Raw genomic sequence first — 23,219 nt, 5'->3', positions numbered from 1 at the left:
GGATCTGATAGGCAGTAGGAACCTATAGGTCAAATAGGTGTGCCATAGCTTAGCTGTGCTCCACTGTCCTACTGCCATCCTCTGTCTTCTCCTACCTTTTATTTATACCTTCTAAGGTGAGTATGGATACATGTGGGCTAGCAGTAAAAAAAAAAGTAAAGAAGAACTAATGGACAATGTTTTTTATGCTAGGAAAGGCAGTCTTTTATCCTTAAAACAGCCTGTGGTCTGGGACTGTATGAAGGATGATGCCTCATGGCATACGGAGTAACAAGAACTACCACATTGACAAGGAAATGTATTGTATCAGTAAAATCCCTACTGAAGTCAGTGGGAATTCTGCCACTGACTTTAATGGGGCCGAGATGTCACCCCACAAATTGAACTCTTTCTGTCACTAAGTTCTAGGACACGTCTACGTGGAGAGCAGAGTTGCAGTCGTGTGAGAATTTACTGTTCTGCCTCAGCATTTGGGTCATAATGCTGTAAAAGTGGAGAAGTCAGGATTTATTTTCTCCTGGTAAAATATCAGTTTAGAATTGCTGCAACCAATAAGTAGGCTGGCTGAATAGACACGACACTTAAAATTAATGGGCTTCTACAATATACTATAAATTCCTTATAATTGAAGGTGGCTTGAAAAACAAAGTGTTACAGAAATTTGGCACTGATATGAAACTTTGGGAGTCAGTAATTGCCAGAGGCTATAAATTAGCTTGAGACGCTGTACTGACTTGCTCATGCACCTAATGTAATGGTATCAGTTTAAATTACAAAAAGAAGCTGAACATTAAAATACTCAAATTGCATTGGGAGTAGGGAGAGAAACAACAGAACTGTCATAGCTCATTAGTTTTCTATAAAGTTGGAGAAAAATACAGCAATCAGTAACAAAGAAGTTTTCTACCTGTAGTTTATTCATCTAGCCAATATTTCCCAATGTCACAATTAAAAAAAATAAGATAAAATTTGAAGTATTTTATAATTTCAAGTAATTACTCATGCAGAATATTTACTTAATATTAACATGACATATTAACATTTATTAACATATTATTTTTTAACATTTTCTTGCTATTAACATGAACATGCATGCTGTAGAATATTATAACAGTGCTGCACCGACTAATGTTCAGAGAGGGCTACCATATCTCTGTTTCAATGCAATCAACTTTTATTTCCATCTAGAAACTTTAACGAAACAGAATTTGAGGACTTCTGGATAACTATCAAGGATTCTGGCTGCGTGGTTGTTGTAGCGGTCTCTGCAAGTCTGTACAATATTTGCAAACCCCAAGTGTGTTCTCTGCATTGAAGTTCATTAGCCAGCAACAGAGATGCAGCATGATGGATGCAGCACTTTCCAGGTGGGTACGTGTATCTTGACAGTAAGAACATATTCAAGGAATTCAATTGGCTCAAGATGTTTTAGACTTCATATCTGAATGGTCTATATTACCAGCATATCTATGGCTTCCTAGAGATACAGAAACCCTGTACTCAATGAGCGTGACAACACTGGTGAATGCATGACAGAGATTGGCAAAGATCGTTGACAAGCTCAACCAGAAAAAAAAAACCAGTTGGTTTTGCTTTCTCCACAGCTTTAAAGGCAGACTTTGAAGGCACTCTGAAGATTTACGTCCTTTCTGCCACAGGGGGTTTGTCTAACTGTGGAGCGCTGGCTTCGTTAACAACAACTTGCAGTTCTGTAGGCCTTTCTAGAGCTTTTGAATATCGTTTTCTGGAAAACATAACAGAAAACAGAAACTTCACTCATTTAACCATGGATTCTTACAGACATTTGGATGCTTTATGAAAGTCACTAATGATTTTTTTTTTCAATTGTTTTGCCCTGGTTTAGGTATGCCCCTTGCAAATCTAAAACTGATTATTAATACCTCCCAGGAAGACCAAAGACTTATTGGCCACCTTCCAGGTTTCCGGTGTAAATGATATTTTAATGATTAATTATATCTTCCTAACAGCTCAGAAGTCTGTTTTCAGTACCTCGAAGAATCTTGGCTAAGCGTTATTTGGGCTTGTAGAAACAGCCAAATTCTCAGTCTACTCAAATCACTTCAGACTTCATTTATTTAGGGTAACCGTTTCTGAAAGTGTCTCACAAACACCAGATGCTGTTCGCATTTCTAAAGAACTCTTTTCCGTTTAAATACAGCTTTAGTCTCAATCAGGTTACTGGAATGGTCTCTTTCACAAAGCTGTTGAAATTTATTTCACCTGTGTCTGTATCAGACAGAAAGATGCTGGAATTAAATGTCTGACTGCAATATGTACATGCATAGCTGAAGAAGCTTTAACTATCCCAAACAACAAATGACGTGATGGATTACAGACTTCAGCACACCCTAGCTAAAGTAAATTACACTGAAAGCCTGTACAGGTAGACTGGCTGTCACCCTGCCTAATTCTCACCAGGTGAAAATTAGGGATCTAGTTGAAGCTGGTTATCCCATGAGATTTCTCTGGAAGTGCCTATCTTAGGTACTGGTTTTATGATTAAATGAGTTACCTTACAGGGATGGTCCCCTCATCTCTCTGTTTCTCTGTGACCATAGAGAGAGCTGAACCTACTTAGACAAGATAGCTGACTTTGCAACAGCTCATGTCCTAATATTACCTTCTCTGCCACCTCCTCTCCATTGGTGTAGTGGCACAAACCATCTAGATAATGGCCAACTTAATAATGCCTGGCATGCCAAGGTCACAGCTCCTGACTGCGGACTGGAATGATCATAGTAGTAGCCAGTAATCTCGCACTTACCTTCCTTTAAGCAGAGGACATTTTTGTTGCTTTTGCTTCTCATGTTGCAGGAGGCGGGCCAAATGGAGTTACCGTAAAATAAGTAACATTTTTGTTAGTATTGACAAGGACATATACTATGTGATACCTTCAACTGCCAAGATTTGCAGAGGTATAATTCAGAATCTAAAAATCGTGCACCCGCATTAAAAAGAACTATTTTTTTAGCTTGGTTTTAATCTGCCACCATTTCAGTTGGTAGAAACCAACAACAATAGCAGCAACAAAAAGCAAACTGGGAATTCTTTTGTATAACTCTATAAGCTCATACTTAATAGTATGACATATATCTCATATATCTTTCATAAGAATTGGCAGGAATGCATATGTTACAACACTTTCAGGAAAAATAATACTGTGCATATGGATTAAATTTCAGAGACTTATTGCTTTGTTTTGCAAGCATTTTTCTTTAAACACACCAAAGTAACTTCTTTCACCCTCTCTCCTCAGTTTGGATAAGCAATTCTCTCATGCTTCCAGCCATTTCCTTGTGTTGTGTGAGCTCCTCCTCTTATTTCTACTTCATCTATCAAGATGTATTTGGCATTTTTTTGGGCAGATGACAGTACTTCATTTCACTGGGGAGAGAAATATGGAAGGCAGGAGACGAAAAGCAGCTGAAAAACACTTTGTCTTAGGATAAATGAATAGACTTTTACCAACTATTCTCAGAAACACACACTCCAGATCTTTGGACTGACAATAAGCATTGGAAATTTCATCCAAATGGTATTTTTCATCTGATAGTACTAAGCTTCTGAAAATGGGGTTTTACAACACTGCTGCTCAGTCATACCTCTTTCTTCTAAAAGAATTTAAGTTGAAATTGTTTGATGGCTTTGCATTACATGCTGTCTGAATAAAACATACTTGATTCCTTGTGCACACTGGATGACCAGGTAAGCTGCACATTATCTATTTGGTCCCTTCTGAATTACTTTGCTTTTGCAGCTCAGAGTGACTGACAGCAACACAAGGGCTAAGTGTTCCAGAAGAGCAGAGACTGCATTTATAAATTGCTGACTACTGCATCAGTAGGAAAAGAAAAGCCTCCCAGTGAAGCAATAATTACTCTGAAAGAAGAGGGTATTTCCAAGTCTTTGATACTGAAGACAGAAAATAGGCAATATGGAAAATGTTTCAGTGGACTTAATGCCTCCACACACATTTTCATATAAATTCTTCTGTGTATATGGGATGTCTTTTATAAGCAGTACCTTTCCTAGATTTGTTTTTTCTGTCTTTTTAAAATACTTTCTTTTATGCCATTCTGCATCAGGAAATTCAGTTAGAAAACAATGAGCAGGCAAAGTACCAGCACCCAGATTTCAGATACATACAACATCATACCTAATTCTTGAGAAAGTGGTTAAATGATATCACTTGCAAAAAATTACTTCTGTCTTGCTATTTGCTTGAGGGATACTAATCATCCTTTCTGTGCTTAAATTAAGAAACTAAATTTTTGTAGTAACTTTAGAAATAGACTAATTTTTTTGCTCAGAAGGATAAATTTACTTTTAATTATTGACTTGGGTCTGATATTGCATTATCTACAATTCTTCCTTAGCAGCTCAGGCTAGTGCCTTTAAGGTGTTCTGTAACTGATCATGTTTCTGTGTATTTTACTACAGGTAAGGGTTTTCTGAAAAATTGTAGTTTTAATATAAAGATACCATTTAAATGGTAAACTGAATTAGATTCCATTCAAATCAAAAGATTTTCATCAGAACTGAAGATTAAGATGGAAAAGATTCCACCTGAATCCATATTCATCTGACAACCAAAGTTAGCAGACACTATACTGGAAATGGCAATGTTGCCACTTCCAGTGAGGGATGGATTTTTCTGCATATGATAAAAGCAAATAGAATACTTTTAACTCTCTTTTTCTCCTAAAAATAGTCAAAACTATGACTATCCAAGTAGAAATAAAGAATGTGAGTTGCACTTATAGCTAATGGTCTCCTGGAAGAAGAGAACTGTCCTGTCAGGATGAAATATTGTAACTCTAAAAACCTGTAGAGTTTAACTGGCTTTAGGATTACGCTGTAGAGTTTTCAAGATCATAATTTGAGCTGAGGCACTACTGTTTGCTTAGATCTTACTTTACTTTCCTAGAGGATTTTTTGGAAATGATCTTCAAGTTTGAGTACCTTTACATGATGCAGTGTGTATGTGAGAAATAAGCACCTGGGATCAATTTATGCAACTGGAATTCTAAAGAAAATATATTTTCATCTCTTGAATTGCCATTTTTGCTCTGCCTGACTGAACGGGAAGTTGTAGAATAATCCTGAATCAATACATCTCAATCTCTTAAGAAGAAACAGACAAGCCGTGATCAATATTCATGTGTTTTTTTCTCTTGTAAGCTCATGTTATGACAGCAAAAGATTTGTTGTTTTTTGTCATGACCTAAGAGAAAAATCTCACATGCTTATGGCTTCTTTTTATTAGTTATCTTATTTAGGTATTAGTTTTATTAGCTATTTTATTTTTGCTTTTACATTACAGCAGTATCTAGCAGATACTGACCAAAGTCAGATCATGGTTCCGACATAAAAAATACAATATACAGATTTAGTGAGATGGTTAAGTTGCCCAAGAAGTATACTCTTAAGTGGGAAATCCAAGAAGCAGAGGAATAAGGCACAGGTGGACAGATGTGAATTAAATTGCTCAAATTCAAACTGAAATGGTAATAAAGATTAGAATAGGTCCATTGTCTCCCAGTTTGTAGTTCAGCGTCACTGGGACACCACTTCTCATAACTGGCCATGTTTTTTCACGTATTTCGGTCAATTTAATTCAAGGTTTCTATGTATAAGGTGAAAATACTACTTTTAACTCCTGGTGTTACCTCTGAAATAATGAAGTAACAGAAACAAGTGCAGTAAATTTTTTTTACACCAGAATAACGTTGCAGGCAAAATAATGTCGACTTAGGGAATTCCACTTCATTTAATTTATTGCCAATTAACAGAAATGGTTAATTACTGATTTGGGTACTGAGAAACAAAGAAAGAAAGTAAATTAAATGAACACGTAGGGAGAAGTCCTTTCTTCCCCCTTCTCCAGGCTCAGCTTCAGTTCAGGCACCTCTCCTCCCCCCTTCCTCATTTCTGCTCCCTTCATTTGCACCACAGGTTATGGTCAGGCCCCTTGGTGAGGTGACAGGCAGTGCAGGAGGCTGGGGTCAGCACCTGGTGGCTTCTTCCTGCTGCTCCTTCCTTCTTACTCCCCTGCACCTCCTTTCTTGCTTGTTTTGTCTGCTCTGGCATGACTTCATGGGCTGCAGTCCCTCAGGGTGTCCCTGTCCTAGTGTGGGTTGCCCGTGGCCACAGTCCCTCAGAAATATATCCCCTCCAGCATGGAGGTCCTCTTTCAAAGAGAGTCTCCTGCTTTGCCCTCAACAATATCCCTTTCCACATGCCTCCTCCTGTATTTTCCTGTGTGTGTCCTCACATGGCGTCCCCCATGTCTCCATTTGTGTGTCCTCCTGTGCCTCCTGCCCACAGTGGCTATTGCCCTTTTTCTTCAGTAAGTTTGAGCAGAGGTGCCACGTGCTCCTCTGATAGGTGGAAGTCCTGGCAGGTGGTGGGCTACAACATTGGTGGCTGTGACCAGCACAGAGTGGTTCCAGCTGCCTCCTCAGAGACACCTGTGGCCCCCGCTACCGAAACCCTGCACGAGTTGGTGTGCTCTACGTCATGTGGCTAAGTTAAAGCAGCTGATTAAGAAGCTATTCTTTGGGAGAAAAAAATATGCATTTTATATTCTGTGGCAATCATAGAGCATTTTAATAATGAAGCTTTTGATGAGAAAATGACACATGAATAATCTGTGTGAATTACCACAATCATGGTGGGTTCTAAATAATCACAGTTCCCTGTGGCACTGAATTACAAGCCACATTCATCAGTAATTATGATTTTACTCCAGAGTTGCAGATTAAAAATTCTGCTTCATGAGTTTTCAGTGCTGGGCAACCAGGCCAGGGTTTCCAATGCTTCCCAGGCTGCAGCGGAGGGTTTCAGAGATCAGGAATAACTGCATTCATGAGATACACTCACTGACTTCCCACTTTCTGCTCCTCCACCACCATGCACCAACCCATTAGGCACTGCCATGCTCTCTCCTGCTCCCAATGTACAAGTCTGGTAGATGTCCTGACATGCAAATTTGTCATTTTCCTCCAACAGCTAGGGGTTCGTAATCTGTTCTCTTTTGGATTTGGCTTTTTTTTTGTTTGTTTGTTTTGGTTTTTGTTTTTATTTTAAATGTCTCTGAGATGCTGGAACACTGCTTTTCAGGAGACTTTGTGTAGCACAAGGGCCTCATTTTAGGATATGCAAGAGAAAACCTTTCTTTAGAGCACTCTGTCTTCTTGCTTTAAGAACATATTTCTTATATTTCTGTCTTGGAGCAAAGTAGATTATAGCCAGACAGATAGGTACTTGGAAAAAAAAATTGATTTTATTTCTATGTTGCATTGATTATTCCCACGTATACCACCATTAGTCATACCCAGGAATTTCCTTGCTGGGAAATGGCAGGACAGAGTGGTTTAGAACTGCTCTGCAGCTGTTCTAAATTACACTGGGATAAGACTGTGAACCCTTCCAGTTTTTAGCTGTCTGAAGGTTTAGCTTTTAGCATGAGAACATACCCAAACCTAGCCTCAAATCCCCATTGAAATGGTTCACTGTTTTGCTGATGTCAGAATTAGTAACTTATAAGGAAAATTACCATAAAAAACAAATCACTGTAAACAGAAAGAGAAAACAGAACAGTGCAAAGAGAAGTAGGCTGGTAAGAGACTTTAAAATGTGCATAATATGAAATGGTATCAAAACTAAAGATCAACAGATGGCTTCAGCATGAAGACTAGCAGTGTTTTCTAGCCTTTATTTATTTCATAGGCTCAGTATCAAGAGGTGCAAGTTTCCATCTGGTAATAGAATTCCACAAATAATTTAAGATGAAAGGCATAGTATGTGTTTAATGATACCTTCAAGTTGCTGATCAAAGTATTTTTTCTGACCAGTTTTTTCTTCATCGTATTATTTTTCTTCCCTTACCCATTTTCTCCAGTCCTTCTACCCCTCCCTGACTCCCATGTTGCATAACTTTGCTAACATTTTTCCTATGCCATTATGAAGACTGTATGTGCTTACTGAAGACAGTGATTCTTCAGTGATTTAGTGATTCTTCAGTGATTTTGTCACTCAGTGTTCTCCATTCTTCCTGTCCTCTCCTTCCCCAGCCCACCACAGACTTTAGAACTGGGAAGAAGTCGGATTTCACCTGTTTTGTGTATATTCTCAATGTTTGTTTTTCTTATCCTAATTCCATTAAACTTGGATATTTTATTTATGGATGTATATGCACACAAAGCATATTGGGCATATGCTCCTTCCCTAAATAAGTAAGAGTATGTCACTTTTCAACTTGACAGCATGGCACAGGGAACAGCTGTGGCACAATGCTATCTGGGGGCACTTCTTCTGTCTGCAAGGAACCACAGAATGCAAGAAGAAATACGTTAGACATGAAAAGAAGAATTACGAAGGTTAGAGGACTTTGGTAAGACCTTTTACCCCTCCATGTCTCCATTTTCCCTCTCAATCACTGCTTTGTCTGTCTAAAGCACAGAGTTCCAAGCACAGTGATCTCTTAGGGCATAAGCTCTGCTGTTACGCTAATATGTCACCTATTTTCATCTATCATCTCAGCAGTGCTGAGACATTTAATAGAAAATTTCACAGAATTTTGGAAAGTGTCTGTTTCATCATGGGCACTCTACTAGACATCATATTTACCTCTGCCTGACAAGAGTTGGAAGATGATAAAGAATGATCCTGTGTCCATTGCAGATAGTTAGAAACCTTTCACTGAATTTGTCGAGACTTGTATCAGGCATATTAATCTGAGATGAGGCAGCATGTGCCCACTGCAATGCTTCCTGACTTCATATTCCAGTGCTGGCTTGTCAGTAAACACAGCAGGAGGGGAAAAGTGGCTCTGAGCCCTGCTATGTGCACACTCAGTTCCTGTGTTTTTCTCCTTTATTATCCTCCAATTCATAAGTGAATTTAGAATGGCTTAGCAATGCTATTGGCAAGTGCTTCAGCTCCAGTAGCTTTTATATTCAGTGTTGAAAACGTCAATCTTTTGACATTCGTCGTAGCAAAATGTGGTCTCTGGCACAAACTAATATCCTGTGGTTGCACAGCTCACTGCTCTGATATTTTGATTGTTTCCCCTATTTTTATTCATTTCTGTTATTCAGTGTGAAAGAGGTTAAATACCATTCTCTTGTATGCTATCTGGAGACGTTATGTCCTTTCCCTTGCATACATGGGATTTGCATGAATTAGTACTGCTGGTAATTATTCTGCACAGATAGCTACAGCAGAAGTAACTAAATTATTAGTCAGCTGGAGTAGCCCCATGTGCCATATACCTTGGAGACCCCACAGTACCGTTACAGGATAATGGTCTCCTGTTGCTGGATAACGGTCTCCTGTTGCTGGATAACGGTCTCCTCTTGCTATGCAAATGCAAAGTCAAAAATAAATATGAATAATGACATTTTATAGAGTAAACATAGAATTGAGTCTGCCTCATAAATATTTCATCAAAAAGCATTTCTGTTTCCTAAGCAAGTGAAATTAATACTTTCTAAGGCAATATCATGTTGTACATGAGAACAGAAATACACTTCTAACATTTACCGTGCCTAGTTAGATGCTACAGTTGTTATCCTTTTTACAGCTTATGTGCCAGATAACTCATTTCACCCTTTGATTTCAAGACCAGCCACCCTCTAGTAACTATTGCTCCTTACAGCTGGCCTGTTACCTCTTTTTCAGTCTTCCTTTTGACTTCTTTGCATGTTCCTATGCAATTCTCCCTCATTGTGCAATTTTTCTAGTTAGTGTTTGTTGTTTAGCACATTCTCCATCTTACCTACCAAATAATTTTGGGCCACATTATGTCTTTTTTTTTTTTTAAATCCATTTATACTATTGAACTAGAGCCTATACTTCAGCTTTCTTACTCTGGGAACAGAAGTTGAGTCCAAAAAAAAAAAAAAAAGAAGGGAGAGACTGTCGGGAAACTAGTTGCGGCTTTCTGATCTTGTCTTGTCCCAGCTTAAGGCTGATCAGACCAGTCAACATTCTTGTTCACCTTGATCTTGGTGGCAGTGGTTCTCCAGAGGAGAGACAGGCATCACTAGTGTTAAGGCTGGCAGCCTCACCACCATAAATGACTTCTCTAAACTTCACTGTGCCCTTGCTGATTCTTGATGGACTTTGTGCATAGCAGCTGGAGGATATTTGTGCCTCATCTCAACCCTTCTCATGCCAATCTCAGCTGCCAAAGAGGTGCTCCAGCTTCAGACTACATCATGTTCCTTCAAGCTACCTTTATTAAACTGATGCCCAATACAAACAAGGAAAGGGCAGATGGACAAGGGTTTGGAGAAAAAGCACACAACCTATGGGTTTTAGGCAACATGGACAGAAGCCCAAATCTAAATTAAGGGAACTGCACATTTACAACATCTTTCTCTCTACTTAAGAAAAGATGCACCATTTAATCTGAAGCAATTCCATCTGTTCCCCAATTAGAAAACCATCAAAGAAAAGATTAAGACATACTGCCCTTTCTAATCATTAATCATCTTGCTTTTTCCTTCTGCTTAGTACCACAATCTTTTGAAGATTAAGGCCAAACCAGTAAAGATTTCAGGATACTGAGCAAGTTAGGACTAGCTGGATGACCACGTCTGCAGTCTGAATGAGCTATCACAGCCCATGCTTTGCCAAGATTTCCCTCTTTGGTAGATGAAAAGCATCCAGCATGCCTGCTGCCTGCAGCTGGCTCAGGAATAACACGAGAGGAGGTTAGTCTCTTGGGTACACAGTCATTTAGAGCTTAAAAGGTCAAAACACCCAAATGTCTACTGGTAGCCAATGGAGATCATATGGCAAAAGTGTACTGAACTCCATAAAGGCACAATACTTTCTTAGAAGAGCAGCCAGGTTTGAGGCAGCCAGATTTTACACTAGCTTTAGTTTCCAGATGGATTTAAATCATGCAGAGATTATGAGAGTAATCTAACCTTGTGAAGGCAAAGTCTACAGTCAGAGGATGGGTACAATCACATGGATGCATGAATTTTTAGAGTATGTCGGTGATATCAAAATGAATCAGAACTGTATAGTTGCAATGTGGGTATAAATGCAAATCTCCCCATTTAAACCATATCAGAAAACAGCAAAAACACATCTGTTCCTTGCACTGAGAATAATTTTCTTACCAGATTCATTGGTTAATTTCCCTTCCAGCCATCTTTGCATCATTCCCCTGTGAACTAAGGCTCAGCCAGAAGTTTCTGTCTGTGCACTGACCTCTGCCAGTCACCAGAATTTTACTTTGTGAATGCAGGAGAGGAGGAAGAGAAGAAGAAAAAGTAGGTTGGTTACTTTTTGTGAAGACAGACAATGAATAATTCAGAACAGCAAATGACCTACAGCTCTGTGTGTTCCCAAATACTACAATCTCCATATAACCTCCAGCTATGAAGATCAGTCTTAGAGTTCCTCTGTTTCTCCTGTTTCCTCTGTAGTTTCAGTAACAATACACATTACTAAAGACATACGCAGCACATAGGGAGGGTTAAAGTAAAACACAGGTACACAGTTGTCAAAAGAAAAGTTAGGGTAAATGGAGAGATGTGACGTGTTTGAGCAGTCTCAATGGTATATGCCTGCCCATATCTAGCAGAAGTTCCTGATTTCCTCAAGTTTCTCCCTCTGTAGCAATATTCAAATTTTTCTTTGGCTACCACTGCTCTAGACATATTTTTCCACTTCAGCAAAACCCTGGGCTTAGAGCTTATTTGGTGAGCACGAGAATTGCTGGAACCCATAACTATCTTAGGTAAATATAATTTCCTGGACAGGTTCAACTGTTGAATTCGAACACTCTTCTCTTTCTCAGGATCCCATCACTCTCCACCAGAAGCCAGAATACACTTTCAGTGTCCTTTATATTCTTTAAAAGTTCTTTCACAAAAGTTGAAGGAAAGATAACTTTAAATTCATAGAAATTTGTTCTGTACCCAAACACATATTGAAGGGTTATGAAGTTCTGTCAGCAGGATATATTTGGATGAGTCACTATGTGTCATCTGAGTGGTACAACCTAAAAGGAAAAAAACAGAGGATTTACTTAAAATAAAAAAGAAGGAATTGATACAGAAAGTTGTAACTTAGCTGTGTTCACTCTCTTGAAAGGCTCAGCATGGGTATCAAATAACAAAAACAAAACAGCTGCAAACAAAATGAGTTTTACAAAGGCCATTAACTCTTAGTTACCATCATTATTTTAAATAACAATCTAACCACAAAGATGGTAAAATCGAAACTTTTTTTCTGTTGCCCTTTATAATGTTTACGTGGGCTATTTCCCAAATCTTAATTTTGGAATATAATCTTATTAAGACAGGAATTTGTATTACATCAATCTGTTTATCTGCCAACATTCAATAAACTTTAATCTGTTTTTCTTGCTTGTTAATTGGAATGTTAATAATGAGCTTCTTTTTATAGCGAATATGTCACAGAAGAAAAACAGTGTTGGAAAAATCTCTATAGGTACTTGTCATGCCTGATTCACATGTTCAGCCTGCTCTTGAAGACTTCCAAAGTCAGAAGTAAAGACACGGACTCTGAATAGTCCAGAGGGTCAGTTATCATTCTTCCATTAGAAAGTGTTTCCAACGTATAGCCTGAGTTTTCTTATTTTAATTTAAGCCAAATGTTTCTGCCTTCTATACTCATCTGTAATAGGGATCAGGTTATTCTTTTCTTTTCTCAGATTCCTCCCCAAGCCTACTTTAGTGTTTCCTCAATATTTGTACTACTAAGCCCATGGCAATTATCATTGCTGTATTGCAGAGTGTCTCACTTTGTTCACATCCTCTTTGAGGAGTACTGTCACAAAGGGGGTGCAGTGCTCCAGCTAAGCAGAGTGGAAAGATTGCCTCACATTTCTTGGCAGTTATCCTTGGTTTTGTCCCACTCAGTCCTCTTTTAATTTTTCCAAATCAAGAGTCAATTTCAACTCACAATTCCCTATAATATCTCAATCATCTGCTGTGTGACTGGCAGCTGTTTTTTTCTCACCCTAGATTTGTGCTGCTGATTATTTCTGTCTAACCATGGTATCTTCTGTTTGTTCTTATTGAATTAAATCCTATTTTTTCAGATCATTCCTCTGGTTTGTCAAGATTATTTTAAATTCTAACCCTGACCTCTAATGTACTTGCCATACTTCCTGCATCATCTGCAAATTAATAGGTATTTTGATACCATCCTCCAGACTAGCAAATAAAATGAAGGTTATCAGGCTCAGGACAGGTCTTGTGTCCCTTGCAAACTGCAAAATCCCACTCAGTGTACTTTTCCATTTTGATAATGAACAGGCATAACTTTATTCAATATGTTCATTCAACCAATATTTCATTCATCCACTTAGAGTAAAAAAAAAAAAAAAAGTATGTCCTGTACTAATTTATTAACTTATCTGCTTTAAATATGCTGACTCTCGGCATTGCTTTCACTTATTTGTAGTTTTAAAATATTCAAATGAAATTATGTAATGCTGGATTTACTCTGCAGTTCATTTTAGTTATGATAGCCAAAATTATGTTTTTAAAGATTTCTCTTTAATTATTGCTGCATTTTCAACAAAACTAAAAGTGTCAGTAAACATATGTGCTTCTTAGTGGATAGCCCTTATAGCCCATATCAACAAGGTAAGCCTAAAAGAAACTTCAGAAACTCAGTTTATCTTAGTTTAATTCTAAAATAATCTTCAATAGCATACACTAAAAAGTTCCTGTAATGATACCTGATGATTAGTTTGAAGAACTGACACAATAAAAAGGTTTCTTGCTTATTTTAGTTATTTCAGAATAAATATTCTGCCATAGGATCTGCAAAGCTTACGTTCAAATTGGGAAGGCTGAGATCCTGGGGAGTCCCTCAGCAAACAGCAATAACAGGCCTGTCCAGTTGGTCACATACTAAATAACTCTCCTTAGAAAAGCCACTTGGAAACTGGGTTGGCACATCAGAAGCCAAAAGGCATCTACTGAGAAAAACATCTCCTACCAGCTGTTGAATCTGAAAAAAATCTACATGAATAACATGCTAATGTCAATAACTGAAGTAATCTCCTCCTGGTAGGAAGACTATGGTAAAAAATGGTTTGCAGATTTTAAGGCCAAACTAAACCTAAAAAGTAATTAGTGTTTATTCGATAGGATCATTCAGCTATAATAGAATTATTAATTATGAAGCTGTAGCTATCCCAGGAAAAACACAGTAGAGGCATGATTTCTATAACATCCTTTCATAAAATTACTTTTAGGAAAATGAAAATATCTGATTTACAAAGAATTTATTGAAGAATTAAATTAGAGTCTTAAAAAGCTTCCAATAAAAAAGCATAATACACAGGAGAATCTGTAGCTAAAATGCTGAACAGTTCAAAACTGGCAAGTAAATTGTTATTCTGTGTCTCCAATTTTCTGCCATTTATTCTGCTGCTGGGTGCCAGTTTACAAAGTGATTTAATGGCTTGTCAGGTTACTACAGGTGTAGTTAATTTCATCATCAGTCACTGTTTTAGAAACAGGTTTAAAGAAACTGAGGTACACACAGTCACTGACAAATATAAGATGGACATTCACATAAACAACATGATGTTTGTTCTTCAGAAATGCACTGTTCCAAAACAATATGGACACCAAATATTAAACTACAGTGACTGAAAGAATCCTTAAATCTTTCTGTATTACAACAAATATAAAGCTCACAATTTACCAATGACATGTAGAAAGACATATATGGAGAAACCTACATTCAGATGCCTTAATCTCAGGCTGAACAAAGATCTTTCTTTAGTCTATGATTTGCATACTATTACATAGAATAGGATAGGATAGGATAGGATAGGATAGGATAGGATAGGATAGGATATTTCATTTGGAAGGGACCTGCAACGATCATCTCGTCCAACTGCCTGACCAATTCTGGGCTGAACAAAAGTTAAAGCATGTTGTTAAGAGCATTGTCCAAATGCCTCTTAAACACTGACAGGCTTGGAACATAGACCACCTCTCTAGGAAGACTTTTCCAGTGATTGGCCATATTCTTGGTAAAGAAATGCTTCCTAATGTCCAGTCTAAACCTCCCCTGGCGCAGCTTTGAACCATTCCCACATGTCCTATCACTGGATACCAGGGAGAAAAGATCAGCACCTCCCTCTCCACTTCCCCTCCTCAGGAAGCTGTGGAGAGCAGTGAGGTCGCCTCTCAGCCTCCTTTTCTCCAAATTAGACAAACCCAAAGTCCTTAGCTGCTCCTCATGGGACATTCCTTCCAGCCCTGTCACCAGCTTTGTTGCCCTCCTCTGGATGCATTCAAGGACATTCACATCCTTCTTAAATTGTGGTGCCCAGAACTGCACACAGTATTCAAGCTGAGGCCTCACCAGCACTGAATACAGCAGGATAATCACCTCTTTTGACCAGCTGGTTATGCTGTTTGATGCACCCCAGATGCGGTTTGCCCTCTTGGCTGCCAGGGCACCCTGCTGATTCATATTGAGCCTGCTGCCGACCAGCACCCCCAGATCCCTTTCTGCAGGGCTGGTCTCCAGCCTCTCCTCTCCCAATTTATACTTGTGCCCCGCATTACTCCATTCTAAGTGCAGAATCTGGCATTTGGAGTTGTTAAATTTCATCCCATTAGTCATTGTCCAATGCTCCAATTAGCCCTCATCCCTTCTCCTGCCTTCCCTCAGCTGTGGGAAACTGCAGTGCCATTTCCTTGTGTGAGGATAAACTAGCAAATATGGTCCTCCCCATGCTTTGGTAAGTGCGCCCCTTGGCATTGCAAGCAGCCCCCAGCAGTCTCATTTAATCACTAGCACATTCTTTAGGGCAGACTGTTAGTGCAGACATATATTAGCCTCTGCTAGCTCATAAACCCTGTATAAGGCAACCAGAGCTAGAACCTCATCAGTTCTTCACAGGTGTCTGTTTCTATGCTGAAAGCACTGTATTTTGCTGCTTTTATGAAATTCCTTTTGTCTGTTACACCGGCAGCACCATGGCAGTCCAGCATGCTGCTTTTGGGAGTGCCACAGCGCGTCCAAGCCCAGCCTTCAGAGCTGCCCTTTGCATGGAGCTGCTCAAGCAGAAGCAGTTATTTCCCATCACATAAACAAAACCTGGAGGGTATTATGGCATCCCACAAAAGGCAGCCATTTCTACTCCTTCCAGGAGCCTCCATCCAGGCTGTTCTCCTCCAGACCCACTTCTCACTGCTGGGAAATACTACATTCCCTGGGGGACCAAGGGAGGTGTAGCCGGACACATTGAAAAAGGCTGACCAAAGCTAGCCACATAGCCTTTAAAAGATGGATTACCATTGGATTTTTGATGCACAGAAGCTGAAATTAAATGCTAGAGCTGTATTTTTCATGCTGATAGGGATCACAATGGCAGCACAGCCATCTGGTCTATCAAACACTTCTCCCAGTTTTGTATCATCTGCAAACTTGAGGGCTCTCTTATCCATATCCCTCTGCACCCTTTGCTTGCCAACCGAGTCCAACACTTACACGTTTGTTTGGGGGTTACTATCTCCCTCCCCATCATTCCTAGTTTAAAGGTCTCCTTGCAAGGTTGGTCAGCCTGTTGGAAAATACGTTTTTTTTGTCCGATTCCTAAGGCAGATCCTGTCTCTTCCTAGCAGTCCTCGATTCTTAAAGAGATTCTCATGGTCATAAAAACGGAATCCTTGTTGTTGACACCAGCTGGGCCACAGATTTAGAACTCAGCAAGTTTAATTCGGAGGAGGGGAAAGATGCAATAGCCCAAAGATCATTGATACCAGAAGAACAGTTTGCAGTTATCCCATCACTATACAAAACTGATTAAAAGAATAGAGGAAAAAAGCCTTGTCATTTCAATAGCAGTGACACATGCTAAGAAGAAAAGAAAGGGTTTTTTCCCATTATTTTAATATGAAAAGTGCTAAATAAAAATCAGGAAAAATGTGCTGAAGTGTTTTCTTAAAAAGCTATCATATATAGAAATAAAAATAAAACAGCTAGGCATATAAGAGAGTACCTGGGCATTAAATATTGCCATAAGATTATGTGGTAGACCTTGAGATAAACAGGGATTCTTGATACAAATAACTTTGGAAAGGGATTTTATAAATATACCAAATCAATCATCTAATCCATGTAGGACTCATTTCAATAGTTTAAGACTATTTGTTATCAGTATTTCCATATTTCTCCTCCTCTCTCTCCCTTTTCTTCTGTATATGTCATCATGGGTCCCTTAGTGCCCGATGCTACTCTCATTGTCACCTCTACCTTCCACATGTTCTTTATCTCATTAATTTTTTCTTTCATATTTCCTCTTCCTTGTTTCTTCTTTTATCCTGTTATTTCAAACTGATATTTTCTCCTCAGTTATTTCATCCAACCTTCATTAGTTAAAGGTATCTTTCTATTTTGGAGTCCCTCTTCTCTGAATACTGCCTGCTTCTGTCTTCTCTCACTTTTTCTTCTATTAAGGAATTTTTGGTAACCTCAAGAAAACTAGTATTTCCCATTATTCTGAAGCAATCTATCAGCTCCATCCTATTCTGGAAAGACGTGTTCACTTCCTCTCTGTTAAGTTACTTTCATCTTTGCTCTTCTTTGGGGAAAAAAGAAAAATTAGATAATGAGAGCAGAGCTGCTCAGTAATTGAGGAAAGACCAGAGAAAAGCTAAAAGACAGGATGCTCAGCAGTTCCCCAGAAGGATATGGGAAAGATCTTATGCTAGGAAATAGGGTAAAACTGATAATTTTTTGCATGAAGTTAAGAAAGTTCACAATTGCTATCAGTAAAGGGATTTAAATACTAGGTCTTTCACATGGAATGTAATTTTCTTTTACCTACTGGGTGGGAAGAAAAATAATTTGCAAGCGCTTTCATATATGAAATATTTATAAGGAACAGCTTTTCAACAGAAGCAGCCATCATGCTTAGAAACAAAAATCTCAATGTCTTAAGTAACTCTACCTGTGTGCTTAAATCTATGTGCATACTTTAGTCAATTGAACAAATTGACTTGCACAGCGTTTCTTTTCCTCATCATGAAATGCCTAAGGGACACAGATAGGGTAACAAATAAAAGCCCCTTTGCTAGGGAGGAAGTGGGCTGTCTGATCTGCATTACTCTACAGTACAGAAAAGAAGTTTAAAAGCTCTTTGGAAATGTGTAAATCGTTAGACCAAATAAAACTCAAATGCTCCTTAAGTAAACACAGTGGGATCCCAGAAACCAAAATAATTTTTTAGCATCAAACACTGACTATTAAAATACAATATTTGTGACCATAATATCTGTTTGACTGGCCTTGAGATAGACAGCTCATGACAAACTCTGCAGCCCACCAAAGCCACTCTGCAGCTCACCTCCTGCAAAGGACATCAGTCTTGAACAGTAATTAGTAGCTAATATTGTAGCTGCCAGATCCAGGATTTGGAAACACTGAAAAAAATGGGTTTTGTTGGTTTTGGTTTTGTTTTTTGTTTTTTTTTTTAATTGATTTATTGATATTGTACATACAAGTAAGTGCAGTCTCATTTTATGCTGCTGTAAACAATATCCTAGCTTTAGGTTGAAAATATATTTCCTTTTTTTTTTCTTTTTGCATATTCAGTAAAACCATAGTACAATGTTGTTGCAAAGCAGAAAATAATCATTTGTGCTTTTACTAATGTTCCTGATATTCCTGCTTCTCATTGGTTTGTGAACAAGGATGCCACCCAACAAATGAAATTAAAAGAAACAATTATTCATCTGAAATAATTTCAAATAGTATGGTGTTAAGTAAGCAGAAGGCAGCAGTAGCATTTTTCACAACAAAAATTAAACAAGCCTTCTTACATACAATGTAAGAATAAATTTTTAACCCTTTCATGGCCACACCTGCTTGGTATGGTAGAATAAAGTGTTGAGCAGTTATCAAAGGTGCTTCAAATAAATTTTTCTTAAAACTGCCACCTATGCCTTACTTTCATGGAGATATATACATACAAAAATATGTATATATGTGTTACAACTAGAATATTAGAATAATGTATTCACAATGTGTTTGGTGCCTCTTATTCTATTGTTTAACATCAATTACCATGCACATACATTGTATCTATTTTGTCAACATCATTAAGGTCACAGCTATTGTACAAACATGGTATCAATATCTTTAATACCAGCACAGCTTAAACCTCCCAAATATCTTATCAAAATACAAGCCTAACAAATCAACCCTATCTATCTTAGTCCAACAAGATAGTACATTAAAAAGCTTTGTTCTTTTATTATCCAGAATATCAAAATTGTTCTTTGTCAAAACAAAGCTTTATAACTTCCTACTAGGAAGTTTCTTGGGATATTTTCTGCTCCTATTGCCAACCACAAATATTTCAGTTACTCAGATTTCTTAATTAATTTCTACCTCTATTAGTACTTTTGCTTAAAATACAGTGTTAGGTGTTAACATGGTCAACACAGGAACACAGTTTTTAACCTGACAGCAGTCCCACTGAAGTCAATAGAAATACACACAGGTTACCGTTGAACATATGTTGAGGTGTTTTGTTGTACTGGTCACAAACCACTAAACACCACAGAACCACGGGAAAAAGAAATGGAAATGAGTTAAGGCTTAAATCTGAAAATTTAACTGTGAATACTTACTCAATTAAATGTCACTGCCCACATTGCTTCTTTTGTCACTACTGGTCCTGAGAGCCTGCTGTGAATTAGATTGAAGAAACGTATCTTAGGGGAGTGTAATGAAACAACATATTCTTATCCAAGTTTTGTTCTGCACTGGTTTAGTTTTTTGCAAGGATTTATACATTCTTTTCACGCATCTCTGTGCAACTTTATTGTCATTGGTGTCATACACTGCAGTGGCATGCAGAGATAGCCAAAAAGCTTGGCAAAATACAATCTGTCTACAGCGCATAGAGCAGGGCAACATATTAGAGTGGGTTGTGGCAGCCATGTAGCCATTAGTTAATTATGATAGGGCGTCATGTTGATGTGACTGTGCTGCTTCCAATTTCAGAAGTAGTTCAGAGACCTCGACATCTGTGTCTGCATCTGCAAGGCCATATAGCTTGTTCCTGATATAGCTTTGATATGCTATAAAAAAAATAGGGAAACTTCTGGTCATTCATCTTCAAAATTAATTTTCAAGGCCTTTCATTTTGTCCTTGTGTCTGCAGTCCATGAAGAAAGTAAAATGGAGTAAAATGAAGGAAAATACTGGTTACATATTGTAATTCCTTTGAGATGCAAGATTCTCTCAAAATTTCTTCTTGGTTTTGTAATCCACAGAATTTTACTCTTAGACAGAAAAAAAAAAAGATGAGATGAGAGGAAGAAATAAAGCTGTCTATCCAGATGGACTCACCACATTTTTTTTAACCTTGAGAAAATACTCAGCAAACAGGACATGTTCAAAGATCTTACCTCTCTCATTTATCTAGCAATAGAGAGAGAATCAGAAATAAAAAGACATCTTTTTTATTTACCACAGATTTAAAAAAAAAAAAAAGCTCAGTTTCTAGATCACTATAGACTGTGTAAAGCTGCAGAGCAGTTCTCACAACCAGATACAAGGTTTTTAAACTTCTATTAATGAAAACAATTCCTACCTGGAAATTAAACTCACTGACTAAGCAACTTTTTATCTTTCTTTTTTTTTCTTCCAGAAATACTGAAAAGTTTTCATCTTTGAAGGCTGTTAACCTCACAATCCTTTCACTAAGGAATGTGTTTTAAGATTACAGACTTATCTGGTAGAAGTAGTACTGGTTAAAAGAAATTAGTTTCTTTCATGTTCTATTTAGCCACATATGAAAAACAAAAAACCCACAAACACAGAAAAAAAGTCCTCTACAAATCCTTGAGAAACCCTGGTGTCAGAAAATCTTTAAAAAGCAAGTAAATGAAATATCTCATTCAGAAATCTCTCATCATAATAATCTGTAATCCTACTCATTAATTACAAATTAAAATAACACCCTGCTGGTAAAGCTCCAGTTATTAGATGACTAAAACAATACTTTACCAAAGCTTTAAAAGCCAGCATTCTTTTCTTCTCTTTTAAATATTTGTGCTTTTTCCTTATTAGCCATGGAAGCCTTCAGGCTAGGCAGCTCTTCCAACATACACAGAAATGTATGAACATTTTTTCATTCTTTTCTTAAGTTCTCAAAACTATGCAGGCAAACCTCCTCAGACCCTGCCATTATCTGGAGGAAGCAGCACATTCGGCATACTGTTTCCAAACTGATATTCTTTTTCTTTTTAAAGGAAGGGCAGCGGGACATCTTGCATTCACTATTTTCCTACATTCCCTGACATCTAATGGGTACTGTATGGTAGTAAACCTGTGGTCTTTCCTGGGAGGATGTTTGCATACATTTAATTTCTTCTAGCAAGAAAACTAGAAAACCTCATCTACCCACCTGGCACAACAAGAGCAGTTCAGAGTCAAGCAAAATGTTGCAAATTGTGTTATGTTTTCATTGTGAATGAGCTATCTGCCTCCCAAGTATACATATCTTTATGAGAGATGCTACGGAACAGAAAAGCAGTTGCCATGGAAGTTTAAACTGTTCTGCAGCAGAAATTGTTTATGTGGGTGTCTTTTTTTTTTTTTTTTTTCCTATCAGCTTAGCTGTGAATTAAGGACTCCTTTCTATAAAGTTGCACTGGAAACTTGTGAGACTTGCTGATGTACGGCCTCATTTGACCAGCCTGGCTTTGACTCCAGAGAGTGGAAAGTATGAGAGCAAAACCCAAAGAGCTGTGGACTTCCCCTCTTACAGAAAGGACGTTTTTCAGGTAAGATAAATTTTCCTATATTGCCCTATAAATCATAAGAAATGAAACTCGGTGGTTTTATTCCTGGAAATATTTGTAAATCAGTTATTTTAACTATTCAACCAGCTCTGCTGACTATTCAGTTTCCTGATACAGCCGTACCCTTAGGAAATTACAGGATACTGACCCAGTTTACACAGATGAAGTTAATTAATTCAAATACAATTCAAACAGGATAGTTGTACATGTCTGCCAAATAAATCTTAACCAACTACCTTTCCAGCCCCTCCCTTGCTAACCCCTACTCCCCATCCCACTCCACTTCAGCCTGGAAAACAAGCTTTCCTGTCCATTATTTATTTTCTGTGGCTCACCAAGTCTACATTCGGTATCCAACCCCAAACAGAAATCCATTCAAACATTAACAATAGATCACACCAGTTCTCAGTCTGCAGCAAGGGCAAGACTGAAAGTAGAGAGGCTGGGGGTTACAATGCCCCCCAGGGTTTAAAAAAAAAAAGAAAAAAAAAAAGAAAAAGAAACTCATATTTCCTCTCTTAAAATGAACTGAAGCTGCCTGGGACCAGGCTCCAAAAAATACTGCCTTGTCTTTCCCACTCTGCTAGGCCCCTCAAGATCTCCTGCCTGTGCACATTAACCCACTGCAGTTCCCAATTTCAATGGAGCATTTCTTGCTGAGGCAGAGCAATGGCTGTAGGACCTGCAACTGGCCTCTTTTTCTTGGTGTTCCTCCTTTCCAAGGCTCTCTCCTTCCCTGTATGACCAGGGACCTCTCTTCTCACCCTCTCTTTCCCCACCTGGGTGGCTCAAGATCCCCTGATCCATTCAAAAAAACATGGCTGAAATACTGAATTGCACTATGCACACCTAAGTTTTTTGAGACCAGATTCAGATGCATTCTCCAGTTCATTACAAACAAGGTGCTAACATACTCAGAGGATCATAGACTCTCTTGGCTGAAAACAGCAGTGTTTTGTGGTTGCTTCATACTGAAAATTTTAAGTAGTTGTCCTGATGTAAAATTCTAGTGCAGATGCTCAGTTTTTATATCTACATAGCTAACCAAGGTAAACCTCAGAGACAGGGAATAAGGCTAGCCTTAAATAGTTCTGCAGGATGAGAATAGCCTGTGCACTATCCACAGTCAGGTTTTACATTAAAAGAAATAAGGCCAGTCAGCTGTCTTGAAATAAAAAAAAAAAACCCACATTTATCTTTTGTCAGAAGCGAGATCATAATTGTAGTTTTGGGACACGCAGAATTGGGTTTCCTCATTAAAAAAAAGTTTTGATAAATCCCACAGCAGCCCATAGAGAAATCAAAAGAGTAATAATCACATATTTTAGCTAGGCTTTTATATGCTAAAATATAACA

At 38.1% G+C, this 23,219-nt stretch overlaps 1 long non-coding RNA gene across 4 annotated transcripts in view; it reads right to left on the bottom strand.

Moving 5' to 3' along the window:
* Positions 1-427: 427 nt before the first annotated feature.
* Positions 428-23,219, bottom strand: part of LOC148053397 (uncharacterized) — a 41,642-nt gene continuing 18,850 nt past the window's right edge. The window contains exons 2-5 of one of the 4 annotated variants that reach the window (XR_015708875.1): positions 19,683-19,740; positions 11,160-12,046; positions 2,786-9,383; positions 428-1,744 (exon numbers count right to left, since the gene is read on the bottom strand). This is a non-coding gene — a long non-coding RNA (uncharacterized LOC148053397). Of the gene's footprint in view, positions 1,745-2,785; positions 12,047-19,682; positions 19,741-23,219 lie in introns of all 4 variants that reach the window. The other 3 variants (XR_015708874.1, XR_015708876.1, XR_015708873.1) reach the window with 3 other exon arrangements.

Source organism: Nipponia nippon, unplaced genomic scaffold (genome assembly GCF_047370975.1).
Source record: "Nipponia nippon isolate SJK-2023a ecotype South Korea unplaced genomic scaffold, ASM4737097v1 scaffold_4, whole genome shotgun sequence".
NCBI classification, from domain to species: domain Eukaryota; kingdom Metazoa; phylum Chordata; class Aves; order Pelecaniformes; family Threskiornithidae; genus Nipponia; species Nipponia nippon.
Note: the sequence above shows the minus strand (reverse complement) of the source record. Positions and strands in the feature narration are given on the sequence as shown.